We start from the raw sequence: 25,481 nt of genomic DNA on the forward strand, positions 1-25,481 counted from the left end.
CTTTGAATCAGCACTCCTGTATCCTTTGGATAAATATCTAATCATGCAACTGCTAGGACGTAGGGTAGCTCTCTTTTTAATTTTTTGGCAGGCCTCCATACTGTTTTCCGGAGTGGCTGCACTAGTTTGCATTTCCCACCAACAGGGCAAAAGTGTTCCCCCTTCTCCGCATCCCCGCCGACATCTATTGTTACCTGCGTCGTTAATTTGAGCCATGCTGACAGGTGTGAGGTGGTATCTCATTCTGCTTTTGATTTGTATTTCTCTGATGATGACTGCTGTTGAGCCTCTTTTCATGTGTCTGTTAGCCATCTGGTTGTCTTCTTCGGAAAAACGTCTGTTCATGTCTTTTGACCATTTCTTCCCTGAATTCTTTGTTTTTTTGGTGTTGAGTTTGGTAGTTCTTTACAGATGTTGGAAACTAACCCTTTATCTGATATGTCATTTGCAAATACCTTCTCTGATTCCCTCAGTTTTGTTGGTTGTTTCTGTTGCCGTGCAGAAGCTTTTTTTTATCTTGATGAGGTCCCAAGAGTTTTTTGTTTGTTTGTTTGTTTGTTTTGGTTTTTGTTTTTTGCTTTTGTTTCCTTTCTCTCCTGAAACATGTCTATTAAGACGTTGCTGTGGCTGAGGTCAAGAGGCTGTTGCCTGTTTTCTCCTCTAGGATTGTGATGGTTTTCTGTCTCACATTTAGCTCTTTCATCCATTTTGAGTTCATTTTTGGGTATAGTAGGTAAGCGGTCCCATTTCATTCTTCTGCATGTCACTATCCTGTTTTCCCAATACCATTTGCTGAAGAGACTGTCTTTTTCCATTGGATATTCTTTCCTCTTTTGTCAAACATGACTTGGCTATACACTTGTGAGTCCATTTCTGGGTTCTCTATTCTGTTCCATTCATGTATGTCTCTGTGTTTGTGCCAGTACCATACTCTCTTAGTGATTATAGCTTTGTAACATAGCTTGAGGTCTGGAATTGTGATGCTTCCGTGTTTGGTTTTCTTTTTCAACATCACTTGAACTATTCGGGGTCTTCTCCGGTTCCATACATATTTTAGAATTGTTTGTTCTAGCTCTGTGGAGAATGCTAATGTTACTTGATAGGGATTGCATTGAGGCTGTAGATAGCTTTGAGGAGTATCAACATTTGAACAGTATTTTGTCTTCCAATCCATGAGCGTGGAATGTCATTCCAATTCTTTGGGTCTTCTTCAATTTCTTCATCAGCTCTCAATACTTTTTAGCGTACAGATCTTTTACCTCCTTGGACACGTTTATTCCTATGTATCTTATGGTTTGGGATGCAATTGTTAATGGGATAGATTCCTTAATTTCTCTTCCTTCTGCTTCATTATTGGTGTATAGAATGCAATTGATTTCTGTACATTGGTTTCATACCCTGTGACTTTGCTGAATTCATGTAACAGTTCTAGCAGTGGTTTGATGGAGTCTTTTCTTTTTTAAATATGAAATTCATTGTCAAATTGGTTCCATACAACACTCCAGTGCTCATCCCAAAAGGTGCCCTCCTCAAAGCCCATCACCCACTTTCCCCTCCCTCCCACCCTCCATCAACTCTCCGTTTATCTCTCAGTTTTAAAGAGTCTCTTATGGTTTGACTTCCCTCCCTAAACAATGTTTTTTTTTCCTTCCCCTCCCCCATAGTCTTCTGTTACGTTTCTCAGGATCCACATAGGAGTAAAACATATGGTATCTGTCTTTCTCTGAATAACTTATTTCACTTAGCGTAACACTCTCCAGTTCCATCCACGTTGCTACAAAAGGTCATATTTCATTCTTTCTCATTGCCAAGTAGTATTCCATTGTGTATATAAACCACAGTTTCTTTATCCATTCATCAGTTGGTGGACATTTAGGCTCTTTCCATAATTTGGCTATTGTTTGAAAGTGCTGCTAGAAACATTGGGGTACGAGTGCCCCTATGCATCAGCACTCCTGTATCCCTTGGGTAAATTCCTAGCAGTGATCTTCCTGGGTCATAGGGTAGATCTATCTTTACGTTCTTGAGGAACCTCCACACTGTTTTCCAGAGTGGCTGCACCAGTTTGCATTCCCACCAACAGTGCAAGAGGATTCCCATTTCCCCGCATCCTCTCCAGCATCTATAGTCTCTGGATGGGTTCACTTTAGCCACTCTGACTGTCGTGAGGTGATATCTCAGTGTGGTTTTGATTTGTATTTCCCTGACGAGGAGTGACATTGAGTATCTTTTCATGTGCCTGTTGGCCATCTGGATGTCTTCTTTGGAAAAGTGTCTGTTCATGTCTTCTGCCCATTTCCTCACTGGAGAATGTGTTTTTCGGGTGTGGAGTTTGGTGAGTGCTTTATGGATTTTGGAAACTAGCCCTTTGTCTGATAGGTCATTTGCAAATATCTTTTCCATTCCATTGGTTGCCTTTTAGTTTTGTTGATTGTTTCCATGCAGTGTAGAAGCTTTTCATCTTGAGGAGGCCCCAATAGTTCATTTGTGCTTTTAATTCCCTTGTCTTTGGAGATGTGTCAAGGAAGAAATTGCTGCAGCTGAGAGTTCAGAGCGGTTTTTTCCTGCTTTCTCCTCTAGGGTTTTGACGGTTTCCTGTCTCACATTCAGGTCCTTTATCCATTGTGAGTTTATTTTTGTGAATGGTGTAAGACAGTTCTCTTGTTTCATTCTTCTGCATGTTGCTGTCCAGTTCTCCCAGCACCATTTGTTAAAGAGACTGTCTTTTTTCCATTGGATATTCTTTCCTGCTTTGTCAAAGATGAGTTGGCCATACATTGGTGGGTCCATTTCTGGAGTCTCTATTCTATTCCATCGGTCTATGTGTCTGTTTTCGTGCCAATACCATACTGTCTTGATGATTACAGTTTTGTAGTAGAGGCTAAAGTCTGGGATTGTGATGCCTCCCATTTTGGTTTTCTTCTTCAATATTACTTTGGCTATTCGGGGTCTTTTGTGGTTCCATACAAATTTTAGGATTGCTTGTTCTAGCTTGGAGAAGAATGCTGGTGCAATTTTGATTGGAATTGCTTTGAATATGTAGATTGCTTTGGGTAGTAGTGACATTTTAACAATTTCATTCTTCCAATCCATGAGCATGGAATGTTTTTCCAGATCTTTGTATCGTCTTCAATTTCCTTCCTAAGCTTTCTATAGTTTTCAGCATACAGATCTTTGACACCTTTGGTTAGGTTAATTCCTAGGTATTTGATGATTCTTGGTGCCATTGTGAATGAGATCAGTCACTTTGTCTGTCTTTCTGTTGCTTCATTATTAGTGTATAACAATGCAACTGATTTCTGCACATTAATTTTCTATCCTACGACTTTGCTGAATTCATGTGTCAGTTCTAGCAGACTTTTCGTGGAGTCTGTTGGGTTTTCCATGTAGAATATCATGTCATCTGCAAAAAGTGAAAGCTTGACTTCATCTTTGCCAATTTGGATGCCTTTGATTTCCTTGTGTTGTCAGATTGCTGATGGTAGCACTTCCAACACTATGTTCAACGACAGTGGTGAGAGTGGACATCCCTGTGGTGTTCCTGATCTCAGGGGAAAGCTCTCAGTTTTTCCCCATTGCGGATGATATTAGCTGTCGGCTTTTCATAAATGGTTTTTAGGATGTTTAAGTATGTTCCTTCTGTCCCGACTTTCTCGAGGTTTTTTTATTAAGAAAGCATGCTGATTTTGTCAAATGCTTTTTCTGCGTCGATTGACAGGACCATATGGTTCGTATCTTCGCTTTTATTAATGTGATGTATCCCATTGATTGATTTGCAAATGTTGAACCAGCCCTGCAGCCCAGGAATGAATCCCACTTGATCATGGTGAATAATTATTTTTAAATGCTGTTGAATTCGATTTGCTAGTATCTTGTTGAGAATTTTTGCATCCATATTCATCAGGGATATTGGCCTGTAGTTCTCTTTGTTTGCTGCGTCTCTGTCTGGTTGGGGAATCAAAGTGATGCTGGCTTCATAGAATGAGTCTGGAAGCTTTCCTTCCCTTTCTATATTTTGGGACAGCTTGAGAAGGATAGGTATTATCTCTGCTATAAGTGTCTGATAGAATTCCCCAAGGGAAGCCATCTGGTCCTGGACTCTTATTTGTTGGGAGATTTTTGATAACTGATCTAATTTCTTCGCTGGTTATGGGTCTGTTCAAGTTTTCTATTTCTTCCTGTTTGAGTTTTGGAAGTGTGTGGGTGCTTAGGAATTTGTCCATTTCTTCCAGGTTGTCCCGTTTGTTGGCCTATAATTTTTCATAGTATTCCCTGATAATTGCTTGTATTTCAGAAGGATTGGTTGCTGATCGCTTAGATTCCACCCACATCTGCCTAATTTACCCCAATAACCACCAGAAGCCTAGCAGAACGGACTCTCCGGAGCCAAGCATAGACAAGAGGCCCACGGAAGAGGGTAGGAAGGGTGGAGAGGCGGTGCGTGCTACACGGACTGGCGGGAGGGAGCCAGGGCGGTGGGCAGCCAGCCCACCCGGCAAGGCAGAGCCCCCGAGTCTGGCTTGCAAAAGCGGAGGGGCCGGATGGAGTGTGTTCTGACAGCCAGTGGGACTTAATATCTGGAATGTTATAAGTCAACTGCTGTGCTTGGAGAGCGGGAGGGAGAGTTGTTGAGCCCCGGACAACGGAGCTCAGCTTGGCGGGGAACAAAGGCGCTGGAAGTGCCGTCTCCCTCGCCCACCCCCCAGCCAAAATCCCAAAGGGAGCCGCTTCCCATCACGGAACTTGCTTGCACCGCGCAAACACCCAACGCTGTGCTTATGCGGATCCTTCCCTCCGACAGGTCTGTCTCCCTCCCGTTGCCACTAGGCCCCTCCAAAGCGGACCACCGAAGTCAAAGCGAGCTGAGCCTGCCCCTCCCGCCCCTGTGCACCTTGCAGACCCACCCCGGCTAATACGCCAGATCCCATCGAAGCAGCACCACAAGCCTGGCAGTGTGCAAGTAGCCCAGACAGAGGCCACACCACTCCACAGTGAGTCCTGCTCCTGGGAGAGGGGGAGATAAGGTACACGCCAGTCTGACTGTGGCCTCAGCGGTGGGCTGGGGGCAGACATCAGGTCTGACTGCGGCCCCGCCCACCAACTCAAGTTACTCCAGACAGCACAGAGGAAGAGCCCTGCAGTTCCGTGCCACTCCAGGGACTAGCCAAAATGACCAAACGGAGGAATTCTCCTCAAAAGAAACTCCAGAAAGTAGCGACAGCTTACAAACTGATCAAAAACGATGTAAGCAATATAGCAGAAAATGAATTCAAAATAATAGCCATAAAATTAATCGCTGGGCTTGACAAAAGTATAGAGGCCAGCAGAGAATCTATTACTACAGACATCAAGGGACTAAGAAACAGTCAGGAGGAGCTAAAAAATGCTATAAATGAGCTGCAAAATAAAATGGAGGTGACTACAGCTCGGATTGAAGAGGCAGAGGAGAGAATAGGTGAATTAGAAGATAAAATTATGGAAAAAGAAGAAGCTGAGAAAAAGAGAGATAAAGAAACATGGCCACTTTGAAATGGCCTCACCGCTCTGCTTCTTTGAAGAATTCTTACTTCTTTCATAATTCTTCCTGAGAAGGACACGAAGTTGGGGTCAAATTTCAAATCCCAAAGTTGGAGTTCCTTTTGTGCACTCTTATTTCTGAAAGTTAAAATGTCCACAAATCAATCGAAATGAAGTAAGCAAAGGCAATGATCCACTTATAAAATTCTCCTCTAATCTAAAGATGTCTTCTATTGTCCTCTGTGCTGACATGGTACAAAGAAGGTCCCTGGTACCCTGAAATCATGAGGTCTTCGCTCTAACATTTGCGCAGGGTCTTAGGATCTTTCTATATTATTCTCCCCCTTCAGACTTCCCCTAATTTTGCACTGACGGAAAAAAATAGAGTTGTTCCCTCCAAGGTATCGTTTTCGTCCCAACTGTCACATTTTAGTTGGAGCATGTGAGATGCCAGGGGTTCTACGCAGTCTCCGCTTCAGGACACACACACACACACACACACACACACACACACACAGAAAAATAACACTTACTTTTGTACAATATTCATGAATGTTTGTAATTCATGCTGCCTTTTTTTCTGGATCCAACCTTGTATGCATAGCCATGTCTCTCTTCACTCTGTGGTCTTTATGCATTTCATCTGTTAGACCTTTCCAAAAACAAAGTTTAGAAAAGATATAGCTAAAGAAGCAAGAATAGTGTCAACTCTCTCGTGTAAACGAGAGAAGCCTTGACCACTGCACCTGCAAGAGGAAGAACCAGCAGAGAGAATGCAGCTCTGGGCCATATGGAGTATTATGAAACGCTGGTACTTCTACATCCTAACACCTGGGGCTCAAAAGGGGTGGACTTCTCTGAAGACTGCACAAATCTGTAGTACCTGTCAGGTAGCATAGCTCAGGAACCAGCATTATAGGCTCATGGGGCGTGTCCTGTTGGCTCTTTTTCCATTTGCCTTTGCTGACCAAAAGTGGCTGAGTTAGGGCAGTGACCACTAGACCATGTTGCTGCTCAACAGAAACAAGAAAGAACACTGCTGTAACTATCAGTGAAGCCTCAGCAGAGTCACATAAATATGTACAGAAGTGCATTTTGGGGTCACCAACAGAGGCCTGGGGGTGTGCTGGTGATACGGTTTCCTCAAGGTTAAGAACGCATCAAAGATTCTCTTAATATTCTCTTAGTTAGACGTCCCGCAGATGGCCTCTTTTTTTCTCTGTCAACACATGTAGCCAAGGAGAGCGGGATGCTCACAGACATTATATTGGGGGTCATTGTACGATCCTTTCACTACATATAAGTAAACGTATGACAGACTCTTAGGATCTGTATTTCTCACTACAGCACTGTCTTAAAGATTCCTCAAACATACTTGAGAACTTTCAAGACGATTCCCAAACGAAGGGGTGGGCAACAAACCCAGTCAACTTTTTAGAGTTGCAACTCCACATCTATTCCCAACATGCCTCTTGCATCATTTCTCCTAAACTCTCAGTCCCTGCTTCCAGGAGGAAGAGATATTTGCCAAGACATCCCACCCCTGGGCTGCAATTTCCGTGCCACAAACTGCCTTTACTCTCCAACACACAGCAATGGTTCTTCATAGATCCTTCCATGCCGATCAGGAAGGTCCTCATCAGTAGGAATTTAGCCACATCAATTCTGGTTTTATCTGACTGCTAAACATCCCGAGAACTTCAAAGGAGTTCCTACCCGCGACAAAACTTCACATCCAGTGTTCATGGCTCTTTTTCTCTTAAGCTGAACTATTAGTTTTCATTCGTATGATCTCATTGCAGACTATACATGGGTTTTTTTCACCCTTAGAGTGGTCTTTAGTTATTTGAAAGACAGCTGGGATTCACCCCCATTTTCCTGGTTCTAGAGTCTTAAGGCCCAAGCTTGTGCAGGTGTCTACATGTGTGTAGAATCATGGCATCCTTTTAGGGCCTCATCTATCAAAACCTTTGGACGAGCTATTCTTCCTGTCAAAAACTTTGGGAAACACGCCTCTTATTTCCCATAGCTGCCATGCAACATCCTAGAAGGATCTCCTCCTCCAACATCAACTTCTGCACCTAAACAGGAGTTCTGTGGTCCTTCTTTGCAGCATTATGAAACCTTTTTGGAAGGCCAGGATTGTACTTTCCTTCTAAGGGCTCATCGATCGATTCCAGGATTTTTCTAGATCTCATGACAACAGGACAACTAAATTGCCATCGGTCATTAGACTGAGTTCCCACCAGGGCATCCCAAGATGACCCAAATCGTTTCAAATATTTCAGCCCATCTGTTTTTTTTTTTCTCAATTAAACCTGCTGAAACCACAGTCTTAGGTTTCTTTTACATCCAAGGCTCCTGCCTATCAACTCGTGCCAAGAAGGTAGTTTGTCTTCATGTGACAAATCCTCTAATTATTCCCAAACCCGCTGCTCTGTGATGCCAGCATGTGTGAATTTACTACAACCTATATATATTTCAACTTCTATGTGCTAGTCATGGTATGAGACAGGAGAGGTATTTACAAGGAGCAAAACCAACATTGTCATGCCCTGGTGGAACTCTGTCTACAGAGAGGGGAGAGATTCATAAAATAACCACTCAAATACAGAATTCCGAATTGGGATAGATGCTATGAAATGCAAGAGCACAACAGAACAGGGGGACCCCACAGAGGCCTGAGGTTGCAGGTTGGTGTGGGGGTGGGGTGGATGTACTCTGGATACCCAGCATGGCTCTTCTCAATCAATGACATTTGAGGTCAAATTTGGAGAATGAACAAGCAAATATCAGCCAGGTATCTCTATCTACCACCTCCATCAGAGCCTAAGTCAACCCCAAAGTCCCCAATCTTCTCACACCGACTCCCCCGTTGTAGTAAATGACTCTGGCATCCACTCACTTCCTACCTCTCCCACCCTAATCCCGGTCACCATTATCATTGACCTAAAGTGACTTAGCCACCTCCGCACTGATGTCTCTGCCTCCCTTTTTACCCACATACAGCCCGTTCCTTGTAATTAGACACATATCTGTAAAATAAAATATATCACTTCATCCATCTGTAGAACATCTGACAATATCTCATTTGTCTCAGTGGACAGAACTTTATACAATGTGGCCCCCACTTCATCCTCTGATTTCATATCCTACAACCCAAGGATGTCCTCCCCGCAACCATGTGCACTTCTGCACAGAATAATCTAGCCTTGTTTGGGATCTGGATACATCTCGCCCATCTGGAAAGTGGGGTCTTTTCTCTTCTCCTTCATTTGCACACAGCTTGCTCCTTTCAGACATTCACATACCAGCTTCTCAGAGCTTTCCATGACCACCTACTCTGAACCACCAGACACCGTCCATAATACCTCTCAATTTTAATTATCTAGATATATCCCTCATAACCCTTAGAACAGTCTTGTCTGCCGTCTCTCTTCCTGCCGTAAGGATGCAAGTTCCTTAAGAACAGACAACTCAGTGGTCTTACCAAAGTATACCCAAGATGTGTAATGGGCACTCATTAAGTGCTTTTTTGGATTGAATGAACAAGAACTAAGTATCAAGCACAAGTGAGGATAATGTAATAGCACCATCCCCTTGAAGGGCTGCCAGAAGGCTGTGTAGCCTTGGTGGTTCCAAGTAGCCATGGTTTGGATTCCAGTATAAAAATACAAGCTGTTTTTTAAAAATATATTTGTGAGTTCTTTCCATTTGCTACAGATATCTGTAATTCCTTTCTCTCATCTGCCAAAGCTAGAAAACTAATCTCCTCAACTAGTGTATCTTTGTGCACCAAGCTAAGTTTACTTATGTCTTTGTGAACAGAGATTGAGGAATCCATGAGTTCTGAGATTCGGCACACAGCTGACATCTTTCCAGATGGTAAGTGGTCATTTGTTTCTTCTTTTCAAACCAAATTCTATAGGGCTCAAACTTCTATATAAGGAAAGTGGTCACATATGAAGTCTTGCCATATTTTCTACCCAATGATCCATCAACATGTTTCAAAGTACCATAGCCTCCTCTTAGGCCCACGGGAGAGGCCATATTGGAGCCATTCTAATCATGTGACATTACCCTATATATGAGGCACTCGAATGCATGGATAATAGATCTGTCAAGTTACAATACCACTAAGGAGAAATTTTATAATAGATTATATATATGTTATAGGTTAATAGATGATGTTATATTATTATAATCTAACATACAGGACTCTACATTGCACATGTATTTTTAGGAGACATATATTTGACTACATAATAAGAACAAAATGAGATTTAAATACATTGAAGGACAGGACATTTCCTACCTCCTTGTAGTAGTCTATGAAGGTGATTTCCTCACCACCTGATTTCTTAAACGTACTTCTGGGAGTCTCCTCCCAATTAACAGCATCCACTCGATAGGTTCTATTGTTATACCTGTGGAATGGTCACAACACATAGTAGTATTCCTAACCTATTTATGGCATGGGATCATGGAAGAAGTGAGAAGCTTTAAATCCTACAAGAAATTTCAGGATATACCCACTTTAGTAAATTCATATGACATATAATTCACCTACGGAAGGCTACAATCCAATGGTTTTAGTATATTCACAGAGTTGTAAATCCTATACATTTGCCTACCCACCCTATTTCACATGAATTGAATGATACAGTATGTGACCTTTCCTGACAGCCTTCTTCCACTTAGTGTACTACTTTTCAAGGTTTATCTATGCTGTAGCATGTATTGGTATTTCATTCCTTTTTGTTGCCAAATGACACACTATTTTATGGATGTACATTTTTATTTTTCCATTTGTCAGTTGATGAACATTTGAGTTGTTAACACCTTTGAGCTATTATGAATAATGAGATTATGGACATTCATGTATCAATTCTGGTAGACACAGGTGTTCATTTCTCTTGGGTATAAAACTAGGAAGGGATTGCTGGCTCATATGGTAACACTGTATTTAGCATACTGAAAAAGGGCCATCCTGTTTTCCAAAGAGACCACACCATTTTTACTTCTACCAGCAGTATTTGACGGGTGGTTCCAACTTTTTCACATCCTTGCCAACACTTAATCTCTGCCTTTTCAAATTTAGCCATCATACCCATCATATGAAGGGGTATTTCACTGTGGTTTGACTTTGCATTTCCCTGGTGGGCAATAATACTGAGTATCTTTTCATGTGATTATTGGCCATTTGTATATTTTCTTTGGAAGCCTGTCTATTCAGATCCTTTGCCCATTTTTTGAAAGTTGGGTTGAAGAAATAAGTAAAAGTTAGGTTCTCTTTTAATTATTGACTTGTAAACATTTCTTACATATGTAGAAGCAAGTTGTTCCGGAGATACGTGATTTCAAATGTTCTCTCATTCTGTTCCTTTTTTTTTTCTTTCTTTTTCGTAACTTTAAATTTTTTGTAACGTTTATTTATTTTTGAGACAGAGAGAGACAGAGCATGAACAGGGGAGGGGCAGAGAGAGAGGAAGACACAGAATCTGAAGCAGGCTCCAGGCTCCTAGCCATCAGCCCAGAGCCCGACGCGGGGCTCGAACTCACGGACTGCGAGATCGTGACCTGAGTTGAAGTCGGACGCTTAACCGTCTGAGCCACCCAGGAGCCCCCCCTTTTTTTTACTTCAAAGAAAGAAAGTTTTCAATTTGGTGAAGTCCAATTTATGTTTTCCTTCTGTCATCCCTTCTCTGTTGGCATTTTATTTTATAAGGTTTTCTCTAAGCCAAAGTCAAGAAAATTTACTCCTAGATTTGCTTCTAGGAATTTTATAGAGTTTTAACGCTTACATTTAGGTCTATTTTTAGTTAATTTGGGGGATAAATTGGAGTTAATTTTGTATCTTCTGTGAGGAGCGGCCAGGTGGATATCCAGTGGTCCCAGCAATATTTGAGGAAACGAGTATTCCTTCCCCAAGAAAGCGGTCTTGAAACTCTTGCTGAAAAAAAAAAATCAATGGACTATAAATGTGAGGGTTAACTCCAGGATTCTCAATTGTATTCCATTGATTTTTAGGTCTATCTTCATACCAGTATCCCACTGTCCTGATTCCTAGAGCTTTGTAGTGAATTTTGAAATTGGAAAGCAAGAATAAAGTTGAGGACTCCTACGATGATGCTGGCCAAGCAGCTTTACATCCACGCTCTTCAGCTTAAAATGTCTGGTCTAGAAGAAGGTTAAAAGTAAAACACTTCCGTCAAGTGGACATTTGCTAATGGATGATAATTAAGCCCTGATTGTTAAAAATAGTTAGACACAAAGCAAGAGAAAAGACATTTGGAAGGAGCATATTCTGTTACATGTGAGAGAGGGTTCAGAGCAGGTGACTGGATCAACATCAGGAATCACAAGAACAGCAAAATCTACAACTGAAACTTATCTTTCTCTCACGCTGTATAGCCAGATGAGAAAAGTGTGGATGGATTCTCACCATTCCCATGCTATTTCTGCCTCTGACCTTTAACGTTTATTGATTCGAAAACTATAGGACCATCTCTTATGGGGGGAAAAAGTTCTCAAAGTGGTTGGATAGGTTTTTAAATAGCAGACTCACAGGACACCTGGGTGGCTCAGTTGGTCAAGTGTCCGACTTCAGCTCAGGTCATGATCTCATGGTTCGTGGGTTCGAGCCCCACATCAGACTCTGTGCTGACAGTGCAGAGCCTGGAACCTGCTTCGGATTCTGTGTCTCCCTCTCTGTCTCTGTCTCTCTCTCTGCCCCTCCCCCACACTCTCTCTGCTTCTCTCAAAAAAAGTAATAAGCATTAAAAAAGTTAATAAACACAGATGTAAAAGCAATTGATCCAACTAATTCTTAAAAATTTCCATAGCATCTTTCCTTTGGGATTTGTTATCAACATGCATTAGATCATAAGCAGTTTGCATTCAGAGCAGTTTGTGGTTCACATCAGCACAGAGGGTAATGCTGGTTTCATACTCAAGAATAGAAGCACTATATCCAGGCCAGATTACCAGCCTGCAAGCAGAAGACATTAGATGTAAGGGTCAAAGTCCAAGCTCTGAACAAGGAAGCAAGCGTCCCAGCGTTGGAACTTGGGGTCTAAAATTGGTGCTTAGGAGTCAAGCAGTTTCAATTTCTTATTTTTAGTAAGAACCGATCTTTTGAAGGACCTTTCCAATAGAGATTTACCTGATGGGCTAGTTATACCTCTTACACTCTTTGTTAAACCATATTGTTACCACCCACAGGCTCACACACCTATAGCCACACACATGCGTATGTATGTATGTGAGAATATATAGGATATAGGTGTATGAATTATAAACATATACACAATATATACACATACATACATGTAGCTATAATTACTATGATTGGAAGTATTTAAGAGAAATCTACTATCCAAATTTTAGAAGATTTAGACTTCCTATGAGGTTTATAGAACTACCGAATACCTCAAGGTTTATGCTTATCACTCTAGGACTGTAAGAGTGAATCTTTTCACTTCGTTCCAAATTTACATGAAATTCTAACTGAATCGTTCATGGCCAGTGGGTACCACTGAAAAGACCATCACTTATAAATCCTACTGCTTCAAATGAGAGTCACTTTCTCAAATGCTTCTATGGTCAGGTCTGTAGAATGTGAAACTTTCCACTGTGTACTTATGATTGAGGAACTCCGTGGCCACATTCTCGTTGTAATAGTTGCGACCAACTTGCTTCAAATCCATCATCTTCAAAATTCTAGAAATTGGAAGAATGGATTTCGTGGAAACCGCAGTGAATATTATGAAGATTTACTTAACAAACACGGAGATACACTGGGGGAAAGAAATCGATCAGTGACTTTGTTTTACAAACGATTAACAGGAAGTGCCTGATACAACAAGGAAATGACATTGTAAGGTAGATATTAAGGCCCCTTGAACCTCCATTTTTCCCTCCTTTACATAATCTACAACAAAGGGTCATGGGAAGGTCATCAGAAGGTCCTTCATCCCCAGAAATGAACTGAAACCTCTTTTGCAGACTACGTGCCTCCAGTTTTCATTTTCACTATTTGTGCATCACCGTAAGTGTAGAACACCAAACAAATGTAGGGGTGCCTGCTTGGCTGAGTCGGTTAAGCACCAGACTTTGGCTCAGGGCATGATCTTGCACTGAGGGCTCAAGCCCCGCACTGGGCTCTGTGCTGACAGCTCGGAGCCTGGATCCTGCTTCAGATTCTGTGTCTCCCTCTCTCTGCCCCTCCCCTGCTTCTGCTCTTTCTCTCTCTCTTACAAAAATAAACAACCATTAAGAAAAGAAAACAAATGCACATTTACTCCAGGAGAAAGAGGCATCGCTGTGCACAGTTGACATCTGTCCCTCCCTAGACAGGGAGCAGGCATGGGATGTGGGGGTAGGCAGGAAGAACAATGTCAACAATAAGCCACAGAACTCAAGCACATCTAGGTGAGGTTCAAGTGCCGATGCATCTCAAAGACCGCTTGCCCTCCCAGAACACGAGGAGACCTCGAGAACACAAATTCTAGGACCAAACAGCTATGTACACTGCCACTGACACACTAACATGCAACCAAATCTCAAGGAAATGAAATCTCAAAAACACATTTGCTAGAGAGTATGTTGTAATAACATAAGCAGTCCAGTGAGGTGGGTTTGAGTTCACTGAAGAATTCAGTGATGACCTTCACAATCTTTTTGCCCCACCGGCTGACCAGTTCTGTTTTCTGAGGTAAAGAAACAACAAAAAGGTCTAGTGCTCCTTCCAAGGAGAGGACGCTCATTACTGGACCACAAAACAACAGGTCACTTGGGTGTCTGGCAGGAGCAATCTTAACCCCCAGAGACACAGGCAGGTAGAAAATATGATTTAGGAGACCCAAATGAGGGTCCGAATCGAATATTGACAGGGATTTTTTTTTAACTTAAACAAGCTCCTGTAAATTATGCACTTGCTAAATAAATACAGAAGTTTACTGAAGTGGGGTGTCTGGGTGGCTCAGTCGGTGAAATGTCTGACTTCAGCTCAGATCATGATCTCACATTTTATGGGCTCTACCCTATATCGGGCTTTGTGCTGACAGCTCAGAGCCTGGCGCCAGCTTCAGATTCTGTGTCTCCCTCTCTCTGCCCCTCCCCTGCTCACACTCTGCCTGTCTCTCTCTCTCTCTCTCTCTCTCTCTCTCTCTCAAAAATAAACATTTTAAAAAAATAGTTTTTAAAGTTTATTGAAGAGGGACAGCTGGGTGGCTCAGTCAGTTAAGCCTCTGACACTTGATTTCAGCTCAGGTTATGATCTCATGGTTCAGGGCTTTGAGCCCCACTTCAGGCTCTGTGCTGTGTCAAACCTGCTTAAGATTCTTTCTCTCTGCCCACCCCCCAATTGCTCCCTCTCAAAAATATTAAATTAAGGAAAAGAAATGGAGTATTAAGTCCTTCCAGTTCTGTGTGTGTATGCGTGTGTGTGTGTGAAGTTTTGGAACAAGAAATAAAAACTTTTTCAATACTTCGTCAGCATTTGAGCCCTATTTGCCATTGGAAAGGTAAAAAATATATATTTTGTTCTTAAATTCATTTTAACCACCAAAATGAGGCATGAGGGAACATCAGTGATAGCCAAACACGGCATGTGGGTTTTGTTACAAATCCTATGGGCAAGAGATCGAGAGGTGTCCATGAACCATTGTATGAAAAAGGTATATTTGCTATAATACAGGGAGAATGTGAGAGAAAGAAAGAACAAAGGTCAAGAAAATGTCCACTAACAGGGGTGCCTGCATGGCTCAGTTGGTTAAGTGCCCAACTCTTGACTTCAGCTCAGGTCATGATCTTGTGGTTTGTGGGTTCAAGCCCTGTGGCCCTGCACAAACAGTGCAGAGCCTGCTTGGGATTCGCTCGCCCTTGCTCTCTGCTCCTCCCCTACATGTGCTTTCTCTCTCTCAGAATAAGTCAATAAACTTAAAGAAAAAGAAAGTGTCCAATCACATTACTTACCCTGCTTTTGTAGTTTATGAGGCAGTAATAAAGAGTTCCCATCAAATGTGGGACACTCTCCAATTACATGTTTATGCTGGCAGAGCAAATCTGTACGAACTTTTCCATCTTCAACCTCTGGCATGTAATCAATGTTGTACTTAGACGTGAGGGGTTCAGGGCGAGAGGTCACTCGGAAATGGTTGGGGAATAGCTTCACCACTCTACCTTGCATTCCTGCAAAAACCGAGGCACATGTCAATAATGAAACAAGTTGACCAATCTCTCCCCAAACAATGGACACACCACAATCTTGAGAGCTTAAGTTAGGCCAAACCAAGACATGAACAAGTAACGAACACTTATACACACCTGATGCCCAGAATATGTACCGGCCTTTTAGAGGAATCCTCACACAAACATACATTTAGAGTTACAACAGGAGATTAAAATATTAAATTAACAGTAACAAGAGATCAAAAGAAAACCTCTTGTAACACAAAGCTTCCAAAAGGGGAGGGCGAGTGGGGAGCCACTGTTTGTAATAGTGTTTAGCATTAAAAAAAAAAAAAACAAAAGGCTCAGCACAACCAAAGAACTGGGTCATTTTAGTTGCTATAAAAGGAAAAGAAAACTGGAGAGTACATCCAGGTCCCTAAAATAGGTCTCTATTTCTGCAAAGGTGGAGGTTATTAAATCATGAGACGGTAGGAAGGTACCTCCACTCACAGTGATGGGGTGAAGCTCTAAGATTCTCAAACACAAATGAACCTCAGAACAAGATCAACACGAACAATTCCATAACACTAGGTTGTTAAAGGCCAGCACACCTGTTGTGGAGTCTTTCACATGTTCCAAGTACTGTCGGGTATTCACCACCTGGTCTTGAAAAATGGCTCCAAGACCCCTCTTCCCCTCAGCGACACTGCCTGCAATCCAGCCCCCAGCTGAAGTTCCTCTGCACAGAAACAAATGCAAAAACCATGAATTTTATATGATAAACAACAAATGGAAACGTAAACAAAGGACAATGTTAAGTACAACTTAAGTGGAGGCGGTTGGAGGTAGACAAGAGGGTTGTCAAAGGATCCAAACAACAGTAGTTCGGTAATGGATCACCAGAGAAGGTGAATGTTACCCAGAAGCCTTTCTCAACAAGACCCCATTCCACGTCAGCGGCTACCCTAGCACCACATTCATTGCTGCTATGGCGTTGCCTCCTTTCATCCGGTATTTGTTCAGAGTGCAAGCTTCTTCTAATCAGAAACTTTGTCCTTTCTCTACCTTTATAGGCTAATCACCTGGTACCAGAGTGCCCTCTACTGGCATCAGAAGATGCTGACTAAATAAACAGTCCTTTCAAAAAAAAAAATGCATGAGAGGTGTGTGTTTGAGTGGCCTCAGTGGATGAAGCTGACGACTCTTGGTTTCAGCTCAGGTCATTATTTCACAGTTCCTGAATTCGAGCCCTGCATCAGAGCTCTGTGCTGACAGCATGCAGTCTGCTTGGGATTCTCTCTCTGCCCCTCCCCTGCTCTTGCTCTCTCGGTCTCTCTACATAAACAAACTGAAAACAAAATTTATCAAAAGCCAGTTTCGTGATTTTTTTTTAAAAACAACTGATCGATTTTTTTTACAGCAACTGGGAAAGGCTCTCATGTTATTTTTATCACATTGTAATATTCATCTTATTTAACTATTTTACAAGGTGAATGTTTGAGCACAGTGCAAGGTAATCTTTCACAAATTATGAAAGAAACCTCGTAAATGGGTAATACAGTCCATGCCTTGGGTTGCACAAACTGGTTTTCTTCCAAATGTTACTTCTGGAAGCTATTATCCCTAGCTTATGATGCTCTTATAAAAACACAGTCTGAATTTCCTTAATAGAAAAACTTATTTCATTTTACACATAAGTTTTTAAATGCTTTTTATCAAACTCTCAACTAATTCCTGACACGCCCAGCAATCAAATTTATCATATTCAAACTTCACTGAAAGAAAACACCAAGCATCATTCATTAGTACTTGCTACATACACTGTACTTACATTAAATATTAATAACCCCTGAGATGCGACACAGATGATAAAAATAGGTGTCTTAATATTGTATATTCATGTTTATCACGTCGTCTTACGGGGTCTGGATTTTGTCTCAGTTTATTATAAAAGTATCTACAACAGAGGATACCAAAAGCAGAGGAAACAGGAGCAAAATAGACAAGTGGGAATTCAAACTAAAAACTTTCTGTACAGCAAATGAATCAACGGAATGAAAGGCAACTTACGGAATGGGAGAAAGTATTTGCAAACCATGCACCTGATAAGGGGTTAATTTAAAATATATAAGGAACTCCTGCTACTCAATAGCCAAAAAACCTAATAACCCATTTTTCTTTTAATGGGGAAAGGACCTGAATCGGCATCTCTCCAAAGAGGACATATAATGGCAAACAGACATATGAATTGAGAACCAAGCAAAGTACAGAAAACTGGGTATTACCCGAAGGTGGGATGTGAGGGGGCTGGTTGAATTCATGGGGGACAAAGCAGACCCTCAGTGAGAAGTCGCCGCTGAATCAAAGACTGGAAAGAGGAGAGTGAGTTACAAGGTTATACGAGCCATAGGTAGAGGAAAGAGCAAATCTTCTAACGTAGAAACGTGCAAGAAAGAACAAGGTGGCCGATGTGACTGCTGCAAGGTGAGCACGAGGTAGAGCAGCTTAGGTCAGAGACGTGGTGGGAGAGAGGCCATTTTTTTCAATGTTTATTGTTGAGAGAGAGAGAGAGAGAGAGAGAGAGAGAACAAGCAGGGGAGGGTGAGAGGGTGGGTGAGAGAGAGAGAGAGAGAAAGACAGAGGATCCAAAGCGGGCTCTGCACGGTCACACTTGGGGCTCAAACCTACAAACCGTGAGATTGTGACTTGAGCTGAAGTCAGGGCTTAATGGAATGAGCCACCGGTGCACCCCAGGAGGGAAGCCATCTCAAAGAATGTGCCTCTGACTGAGAAAATGGGAATCTTTACAGGATGTCGGGCAGAGGAACTGCATGGACCGATTTATATGGTTCTGTGGGCTGGGAACCAGGCAGAAGGAAAGACCAGGGTGGAAGCAAGAAGACTAGCTTGGAGACCACTTGCCACGTGCAGCAAGGGATGCTGGGGCTTGGACCAGAGGGTAGGAACAGAGGTGGTGACACATTGTCGGATGCCAGATAGTTTTTGGAAAATTGGGAGACGACAGTGTTTCCTGGATGTTGGCGTGCAGGAAGAGTTTGGGGTCGAGAGAGGAATCTAGGGCGGATGCAAAGACTTTCGCATGGAGCTTCTTCCAACGAAGCAAGCCAGACAAGTCTGGGAGGGAGAATCAGGAGCTCAGAGATGTCTGTGGGGTGTTAGGTGCCCGTTTTGAAGTCACTCCCAAAGAGGGGTCATTGGCTAGGGCCAAGCTCTTTAGACACCTTTCCATGCACTCGGGTTGAAGGGAAGTCTATTCGCATAGGAGAAAACGCATGAGAAGGAAGTAGTAGGGGAAGAAGATCAAGCATCTTTTGCACCAAGGAGACTGAACAGGCTGTGGAGGCTCCAGGCGGCGGAGGTGCGGCGGCTCCCTGCGGCGGGGCGCGTCGAGAGGGCGCCCGACCTCGCCCGCGGCCTCGGCCTCGGGTCCTGGCCCGACCTGCCATTGCTGCCCGGAAGGGGACAGACCCTGGAAGGGGGCACAGTTATGTTCCACTTCTCTGGGTAGTTGTCTGGTCACCTTTTACAAACCAGGACTTTGAAGAAGGCATCAGCTTGCTAACTACACGTGTTTTCCAATCACGCCCCAAACACTGCTAACTGCCAAGTTGCCAGAGAAGGATCCTGGGGGAACAGGGAGCCCGGTAAAACATTCTGAGAGATGTGCACAAAATTACTGACTAGGATTCTTTCCCCCCACACCAAGTGACAGGTCACTGTGGGTTACCCTGCTTGCTTGTAGGAGTCCGGTGTGCACGGAGTTCACACCTACCGCCTAGCCCCGTGGCGCGCGCACGCGCACACACACCCCACACCCACCCAGGGCTACCGCCACCCGAACGGGTCACCCACCCCTGACTCCGCTGACACAACTCACCTTCGTTCCCGCCTCCCGAAGCATTAGTCTGATCTGTGGGGTGTTTCAGTTGCCTTCTTTCACGCCCTGTAGCCGAGGGTTCCTCTTCCAGCCCCGCAGCGCCCGAGCGCTGACATCCGCGGGGTCAGAGGGCCAAAGCTCCTCTCTGAAAGGGCCGGCCTTTCCCGGGACTGGCCCTGCGCCTGTACCTCGCCGCGGTCACCGAGGGGCAGCAGGACTAGCCCGGCCTCCTTGCGGGACGCTCCCACAGTCAGCAAGGCTGGCCCCGACCAGCCCCCACCCTCACTTCTAGTTCAACCCTGCGGGCCCAGCCCCTTCAGGCACCGCCTCCATCCGGGCCCAAATGAGGCCTACCTAGCGGTGCACCTGGCGGTTTCAAAGGTGCTCGGAGTCTCAGGGGGATGGGCGTGGGTGGTTCTGCCCGCTCTCCTGCCCCGCCCAACCTCCCCCACCAACCATCCCCCGATTAACCTGCCAGTGACTTCACCAAACGAGGTACACATGGAGCTCCAGAAACTTAGGGCCTTACCACTTAATATTTTAACCACTTCCCCACGGCTCCCAATAAAACTACCCTGTAACCACTGCGACTATCCTTGGATCCAAATCTAGGCTCCTTCATCATCCTCTCCTTGGCCTAGATCCCTACAAGTGGGTTTGCAGTGATTTGTGAGCTTTTAAGCATTGGCGTAATTTAAAAAAAAAATTTCTTGTTGTTGTTGAATCAGGCTTTTTTTGTCCATTGCTTCCGAGTTTCTGTCACTCTTTGACTTTGCCACTTAAAATTGTTTTTTTAATTCACTAATTCTTTAATTGTTGTAATTGCATTGTCTTGCATTTAAATCCTTGATGCACACACTGGATACCCATTTCATCGTTTAACTTTTTTAGTTTAATTCCAGTTAGCGTAACAGCATTGCATTAGTTTCCAATGGACACTCATTTTAACTCAGAGAGAGTTATCTGACACCATTTCTAAAATAATCCTAACCTTGCCCCTGCTTTGAAGTCCCATCGTAATTCTGCAGAAACCTGTGTGTTCCTTTGGCTCTAACTCCAAACTCAGTTCTGCTTTGTCTGGTGTACCAGTAACACGATGTTTTGTTCGTTGATCTTCAAAGTATTCTGAACACTAGAAAAGCCTAAATTGGCTAAGCACCTGAAAATCCTTGGCTGTTCCTTCAAATGAGTTTTCGAGTCAGTGCATTAAGTTCCAGAATATAATAAGCACTATTGCCTGGTGACCTGAGGGTGGACTGAATTTAGACATCGATTTAGTTCTTCTGAGTTGCAGAGTCTTCACTAAGGTTTTCCTGGAAAATCCTTGTGCTCATAAGTGATTCCAAGGAAGATGTTTGGGGGTATCCAATTGCTGTATAGAGAGCACCCTGGAAACTGGCTCAGGTGCCCTCTGGTGGGGGCCATGTCAATTGAGTGTTCTGGTTTCAGATTCTGGTTTCTCTGATGAAGGTAGCCTGAGAGAGGGTGTAGGGAGAAGAAGAGGAGAAAACTCTGGAACAGCACATTTTAATGTTTTTATATTATATATGATCTGATATACATACAAATGTATCTACTTGTCAAATGGAGGAAATTACCTTATGGTAAACATTTCTATTTTCATATTCCAAGCACCACATCAACTATGAGTTTACATATTCACATAGGTGAATGACACTGCTATTCTCGTGATTATAAAACTGAACATGCTGTTTTCAGTGACAACAAGATACTTCATGGAACAGTTTGAGAAGCAGGATCCTAGGTAGGAGCCAGAATGCCTGGGTCTGAATTCCCAGTTCTGCTCGTTATGAGCTGTATGACCTTGAGCACACTACCTAAAGCTTCCGTGTCTCAGTCTCTGCATCTGTAAAATGAAGGTAATAATAGCACCTACTGGGGCACCTGGGTGGCTCAGTGGCTTCAGTGTCTGGCTTTTGATTTCGGCTCAGGACGTGATCTCAGGGTCACATGATTGAGCCCCACAGCGAGCTCTGTGTGGACAGCGAGCAGCCTGCTTGGGATTCTCTCTCTCTCTCTCTCTCTCTCTCTCTCTCTCTCTCTCTCTCTCTCTCTCTCCCCCCTCCCTCCCTCTCTGTCTCTACCCTCTTTCTCTCTCTCCCTACCTGCCCTTCCTCAAAATTTCTCTCTCTCTCTCTCTCTCTCTCTCTGAAAACAAATAACCTTATAAAAGTGATCTCAAAATAAATAATAATAGTATCTACCTCACTGGGATCTTGGGAACATAAAATTAGGAAATAATACATGAACAACTTAGAAGGGTACGTGGCACATAGTCAGCTCTAAGTGTATGCATTTAGCCTGATTACTGTTGCTGTATTTTGCGTTCCAATACAACGTGATAGTTCAGGCAGGTGGCATGCCAATACAAGTGGTCCCCATACAAATTATACTGAAGTTATTCTTCATACCACCGCAAGTGGCAGCCAATGGGGAGCATGAGGCCCAGAATCTCTCCTCAGTACTTCACACGACTTTCGCCAATGCCACTAGCCAACAGTACTTTTTTTTCCCCTTCCAATACTTTTAACTTACATCCTCTCTATACTACTCAGTGGACGATGCTCACGGACTACAGTACAAATAGCACCTCCTAGATTGAGTAGTAGATCCTTTACACGACCATCAGAGGCAAGGGAAAGCCACGGACATGGAAATAAACGAGTCTTGCTAAACCAAAGTTCCTCAATCATTTCATGTCCATACTGTTTACGTTAGGCTGCTTTAGCAGGTACTCTGATGAAGAGATTAAGGCTTTGGGGTAAAAGCTTATCAGAAGAGCTGTCCCCAGAGCTTTGCAGTTGGTAAAATGCTATAAATGTGTAAATCCCAGTTCTGGCTCCATAAGGAAGAAAGACTGCAATTTCTCCTTTTCTACGAACCATTTGCTTAAGTTTTGAAGCCCTGTCCATCTATCACCCTGCTTCTCCCCTTGCAGTGGACTCGAACATTCTTTAATGTATCGTCTCATCCACAGATTCAACTTTTCTTCACTTATTTCCTTCTTTTACACTAAAATCTAACTTTCATTCCCATCATTCCACTAAGAAATTTGGAGGGTCATCAAGGACCTTTGTTTTTTTGTTTTAATTTTTTCAAGTCTTTATCCTGCTTCACTTCTCAGCAGCAGCTGATAACAATGCCCATACCCTCCCTCTGCTCTTCGAACCCCACCTTATTTCTAAAGGACGGCAACCCCTGACATTGAGTTCTTGCCCCTTGCTATCTGTCTTTTGAATAGCACTTAAGGCTTCAAAACCAGATTCTCCAGTTCACATTTCCAGCTCTGACCCCTTTACCTAGGCCATGTGTACTTTTTGCTCTATCGTCTAGGTGTTCATAGACAACATCCTCAACTGCACACTCAAAAATCATTACTTGACATGGATTACCTTTGTAGACAGCGAATCATGTACATTTTATTGGGACTCTCTTTGGTGTTACTTTGAGTGTGTTTTTCTTATTGAGTCTCAGGAGGCACCCTTACCCTTAGGATGCTGACCAGCATACTTTGTCTCGCTTTTCATTTATAACACGATACTTATCACAAGGGCTGGGTGATCACTGGTTTGCCTTTGTCTCCTTTTGAGTAATTTCTTAGTCCATAGAGATCTCAACTTATGGAAGTCTTCTGAAGTTCCTTTCAGACGCATACTTGACTATATTGTTAGGAAGGTTAAGTTGGCTAGAGCTACCTCTTCTTCCCAATCCAGATTCTTCTCCTCAAAACTGTGTGCATCAAATATCTTAACCCAGGTAGCCCCTGGTTTGGGGATTCAGGAGATAAGGACCTTCTAGAGAAGTCAGAGCTATGGACTGAGTTGGCTGAAAGCTATCTTAACTTTTTGATTCACAGGGAACACCTTAAAGTGGCAGCTAATTTCGTGCCATAACCCTAATTCCTTTCTATAGGGATCTACAGAAAATCCCTCCTTATTCTTTAATAAGCTTCATCAGTTTCAGATATCCTTACAAATTTTAGTTTTTGAGACCTTAAAGATTTCTTTAGGACACAGTAGCAGGACAACGCCTAGCACTCTCATTCACGGAAGACTGATCAACAGAGTGTCATGTTACTTGCATGAAAGTACCCTAATACAATGTGATTCATTTATAAGAGGTCTAGAAAAGAAAATAATTTTCAATGTCTCTTCAGCCACAAAAAGGACCAGTCAACAGAATGTTCTAGTTCCCCTGACGGGTATAGCTGTCTAATGAAACTTGCATGTATATTATACAGCTTGTGTGACTGACAGAAACGAGTTGGTCAGTGTATCTACCCCATCGCACCCACTTAGGATTTACAGTGTAAATCCTACAAAGGAGGGTGAGAGTGCGATGACATTAACTGTTCCGCTTGGAAAACAGTTGGGGTTTCACTACATATCAATAAATTAGAATCTTGAATGGCACATTAGTCTCTTCTGAGATTGAATTGTGAAATCTCTGAAAGGCTGATGAACTCAAGTGAGTGGAAAAAGAAAATGAGTTTCTGAACTTGCAAAGGTAGGAGCACTATGTTACTAGATGAGTCCCTGACAGAGCAGACATTTCTACTATTTTACTGGCATTTCTTTTCCTTTACAAATCCAACAAAGAGAAAACTCCATTCCTTTGAGAAGGACGTCTGCTTAACGACCTGCTAGTCATTCTTGATAAAGACAATAAATTGCAAACTTCTAATTACAAACTACAACAAATCGTCATTAAAATAACCCGTTCGAAAACTGTCACTAAAGGGATGAGATTACAAAAGAAAGTCAGAATTCAAGATCAAATGATCACTCAAAGTTTGCGCAAGTTTGAAACACCCTGAAAAATATTAGCAGGGACTCACACCTCTGTATGCCAACGTTCACAGCAGCATTATTAACAATAGCCAAAAGGTGGACTAAACCAAACGCTCACTGTGGTATATATAAAATGTTGCTTTACTTAGACTCTCAATCAACTTCATCTCTATAGAAGAATTACATCACTAGTAGCAAGTAGGAACGATATCAACCTAACCTTTAGATCAGTGAGATTTTCCATATGAGCCAAAACATTCTCATGTACTACTACTAGTGAAATAAGGATTCCTTTTCAGTAGGACAGACATTAAGAGACCCACTTACCAAACTTGCCCTTAACAAGTTGCTCTGAAGATCTTGAATTTGGGCCACTTGATGTTGAATGGTTTCTTCCTGTCTGGCATTTTGAACTCTTAGCCGAAAATGCAGATCTTAAGATAATTATTCTCACACATAAATTTTTAAAAATACCATATAATTTCTGAACAAATGAGGCTATTATTACACAAATTCTTAAAATTTTATCAAGAGGAAGATTTGGCAATTGTGCCATTTTCCTCTTTGTGTTTTGTGGATAAGGTACAAAATTGAGAGATAAGATGCCACGATTCTGCATTTCAAAATAGCTCAAAGCTGGAATCTGTATCCACTTAACAATGATATACTGGCATAACTAATACATTTCTCATACTACACTGCTTATCTGCTCTATAAATACTCACGCTATTTTCTCTGAGGGCAAAATACTACTTTTGCATATGATCTTTCATCTTCTCAGCATGTCTTATGGCCTCTGCATGTCCATCCTGTGCTTCTTGCAACTAAAATAAAGAAAAAAAAACAATTCTAACTACTGACAATCTAATAGAACACCATCACCTATTTCTGTAACTAAATTATTTTCTTTTTTGACTTGAGAGACAGAGAGAGAGAGAGAGAGAGAGAGAGAGAGAGAACATGCACAAATGGGGAAGAGGGGCAGAGGGAGAGACAGAGAAAATCGTAAGCAGGCTCCAAGCTCAGGGTGAAGCCTGATGTGGGGCTCGGTCTCATGACTGGTCTCATGATGTGCGGTT

The 25,481-nt window shown here is 42.7% G+C and overlaps 2 long non-coding RNA genes across 12 annotated transcripts in view; one reads left to right on the forward strand and one right to left on the reverse strand.

Moving 5' to 3' along the window:
* Positions 1–4,950: 4,950 nt before the first annotated feature.
* Positions 4,951–16,956, forward strand: LOC122236329. The gene is made up of 3 exons (XR_006214413.1): positions 4,951–4,991; positions 9,346–9,402; positions 16,767–16,956. It is a non-coding gene; the product is annotated as an uncharacterized LOC122236329 (long non-coding RNA).
* Positions 5,567–25,481, reverse strand: part of LOC122236328 — a 44,721-nt gene continuing 24,806 nt past the window's right edge. For 8 of the 11 annotated variants that reach the window (XR_006214412.1, XR_006214411.1, XR_006214409.1 and 5 more), the window contains 7 exons: positions 25,128–25,226; positions 19,592–21,066; positions 16,305–16,432; positions 15,496–15,711; positions 9,833–9,944; positions 6,051–6,169; positions 5,567–5,655 (listed from right to left, as the gene is read on the reverse strand). This is a non-coding gene — a long non-coding RNA (uncharacterized LOC122236328). Of the gene's footprint in view, positions 5,656–6,050; positions 6,170–6,400; positions 6,528–9,832; positions 9,945–15,495; positions 15,712–16,304; positions 16,433–19,591; positions 21,067–24,729; positions 24,818–25,127; positions 25,227–25,481 lie in introns of all 11 variants that reach the window. The other 3 variants (XR_006214410.1, XR_006214403.1, XR_006214407.1) reach the window with 3 other exon arrangements.

The sequence above is a fragment of the Panthera tigris genome (assembly GCF_018350195.1).
Source record: "Panthera tigris isolate Pti1 chromosome F3 unlocalized genomic scaffold, P.tigris_Pti1_mat1.1 chrF3_random_Un_scaffold_93, whole genome shotgun sequence".
NCBI classification, from domain to species: domain Eukaryota; kingdom Metazoa; phylum Chordata; class Mammalia; order Carnivora; family Felidae; genus Panthera; species Panthera tigris.